Source organism: Tinamus guttatus, unplaced genomic scaffold (genome assembly GCF_059628265.1).
Source record: "Tinamus guttatus ecotype Peru unplaced genomic scaffold, ASM5962826v1 Tinamus_guttatus_pri_ptg000714l, whole genome shotgun sequence".
Classification (NCBI taxonomy): Eukaryota; Metazoa; Chordata; class Aves; order Tinamiformes; family Tinamidae; genus Tinamus; species Tinamus guttatus.
Window position 1 is genome coordinate 395,041 of NW_028289248.1, and position 3,177 is coordinate 398,217.

Here is a 3,177-nt window from a genome sequence, read left to right on the forward strand (position 1 = left end):
ACCTCCAAGGATTAGCCCAATACTCTTGACTGACAAAAATATCTATCTTCTGCCATATGTACGCACAGGGGAGAATTAACAAAATCAATGTCCTAAATAAATATTGTCTTCCCCTATGCCAATTCTCACAACTTCATAAGCAATTCAGATCTAAAGGACTGTTCTCTGAACGCTTGCAGCTTTATAGGTGAACAGTTACTGATGTATGCAGCAATAAATACTGATTAACTCTCACACCATCAGCAAGCAAAGGGTTACTCTTCTTTAAGTACTTACAATTCTGCAGATGTTTCTAGAAATTTACCAGACTCAGAAGAGGACTCTTTGTCTGGAGCTATTAAAAAACTTCCCTGTCAGCAAGCATCAGGAGCCTCATAGGAGAGATATAAAGCAGCAGGAGGGAACAAATAAGCCTGAATTGGCTAAGTTGGGACAATATGCTCGGTGCTTTATCACCATCCTCCCACTTTGACACATAAGAAGTAATACATAGATACTAGGTTTTATTGGCCAAGGTTCAGGAGTAGAGCTTGGCATCCATGTCAGGAGCTATGCATATCTGAGGCACCTACCCATGAAAAGGGAACAGAGACCCGTCTATACCTAAATTCAGTCAGGATCAAGAAACCGTTTTTGCCAAAGGATGTTTGTAGGCTTGCTTATTAGAACTTGCTGAACATACCTTAGCAGCATTGGAGCCTTTATTGGCTTCATTGGCTACTTAATCATATTATTAAAATACCATTAGCAATCTCAAATGAAAACTCTCTCCCAGGAAGTGGGAAACATGGTCTTTGTGTTTTGACAGGATTGATGTGATGTTTCTCAGGAAAAATGCTCTCTCCACCAGATAGATAGTCAGTGTTCATGTATTCTTGTTTCTCCTCACATTACAAATTCCCATTTCCTTGCTGATGCTCACATGTCACCATACAGTGTGGTAGACAGTGCTCCTGCCTAATAGGTTATGTCTTAGTGGCTAAAGCATTTTCTGAAGAAGTGGATGTTTACAAACAGACGTCTCCCAATTCTGCAGTGCTGCAATACTCATTGGGGTGGGGAAAGAGTCATTCTGTTCCTCTTCTGGCTATGTTTTATAGAAACATTACAGTCATCATTACACTTTCTGAATGGTTTGGCCTTGCCTAGGCAGATATACCTAGGTGTAGGTATTCTGTAAGTACAAGTGCAATACCCAGTTTCTTAGCTGAGGGGAACACAGCTCTTTCACTACCTTTCTTCCTGTGTTTCCTTCTCAGAAAAATCTGCTATGAACCAAAGAACAGTGTATGTTCCCTGCCACTGTGGGGTTAAGATATCCATTGCCCCCCCTTACTGGGCAATCACCTATGCTAAAGATCTCCTTTAGACAGAGACTAGGGACTTTAATTCAGGATGGCAACTGAAATTTAAAATCCAAATTGTAATTCAGGGTGGTGATTTAATAACATCTTTACAATCAAAATGATTTTGCTTAATAATCTTATTTTCATCAAGCCAATCTTTTTTATTTATTTGTTCTTTTTTATTATTATTTATTCTATATGTTTCCTTCTGAATTGAAAATCATGTGAAGAGCTATCCCTGATGAAGGATTTTAGTTATCTACCAAAACCACCTGCATTTTAGGATCCCGACCTCCAGTTTATATGTGTGACTTCGAGTTCTGACACAGTTAATGTGCTCACAGCAGTGTCTTTTATTATCTTAATCTTTTAATTTTCTTTGAGAAAAAGAGAAAAAAAAAAGTCTTCTTCAAGCTGAGTTGATCCAGACTATAACATTTTGTATTTTCAAATCAAACTGCTCTGTTTGATTCTGGGTTTGTCACAGCCAAGCTATACCCTCCTGTGATGACAAAATGCTTAGCAGGATCAGGAAGTAGTTCATGTATGTCATACCTTCATGCTCTCCAAAGGTCCAGCCATCCTGCAGCTGGATTACAGCTACCATGATATAAGGCAGACTTCATCACACTGAACTACTACAGGCCATTAGCGTATCCCAGAATTTATGGGCTGCCTGAGGAGCATCAGTCACAAAGAATAATGTAGTTTTTGTGGCACCCAAATGACAGGCAAGATCAGGCATACCACAGTAACTCAGCTGAGTATTGGATGAAGTCAGATCACTTTGAGATACATTTATTTTTTTCTATTCCACTGAACAAATTGGAGTGAAAGATTTTAATTTTAGGACCATCAAAGTGTTTCATTTCAATGGAAGGCAACGCTGATTTGCAAATATCTCTATGTGTTAAAAAGTGCATGAAAATGAAGAGCAATAATGAAAATCAATCAACTTTCTTATCCACTAACTGTGATGTCTATCCAATTACAGCTTATAAAAAGAAAGGGTAATATGGTGGACCTTGAAACAAACAAACAACATACAAAATAACTCCCTGAAGTTAAAGTCTAGTATTATAAAAATATGCATGTCTTCATACACACTATGAAAATAATAAAAACTTTGAAGCATGTTTAGTAGCTACATTATTCTGACCTGACAGCATAGGTGCATCACAGAAATGATTTACTGAATTTTACATCCATTGAATTCAAGATCATTATTTAAAGATTAAAAGTAATTCAGATGTTTGAATACCTGGATAAAATGCAGGCTGTCTTGCTATTAATGAAATAAGTTTCTGTAAAGAAAATAAGGTTATTGTGTATCATTCTGATAAATGATTTTTCTGATAAGATAAAACTTTAATTTTGTTTAGCATCTTCATGAAATTATCCTCAAACACTTTGTACAGTTAAACAAAACAGCTGCTGAGCATAAATAAGAAAAAAAAAATAGGCAGGAGAAAAAAAATGCAAACATTATATTTGAGAAGCAATAGAGTGTGAAAGAGGAAAAGATACAGAGAGGTTTATATATCTATATATATATCTACAACTACAGTACAGTAAACCAACATAAGAAGATTCCATGAGGCTATCCAGGAAGCAGAAAAAAATAAAGAAGAGCTGGAAAAGCCACATTACTCTTCCTCAGTTATTTCTTCTTTTAACTCCTCAAATTGACATGAATTCTTTTACTTACTTCTTTTAGAGTAAACTGGAATAAATAATCCTAAGGAAAACAAATCTGTGTCTACATGGTGAATATTCTGGATATTCTCTGCAGTACGGGTTGTTGCAGAGGACACTGTCTGGCAGATGAGCA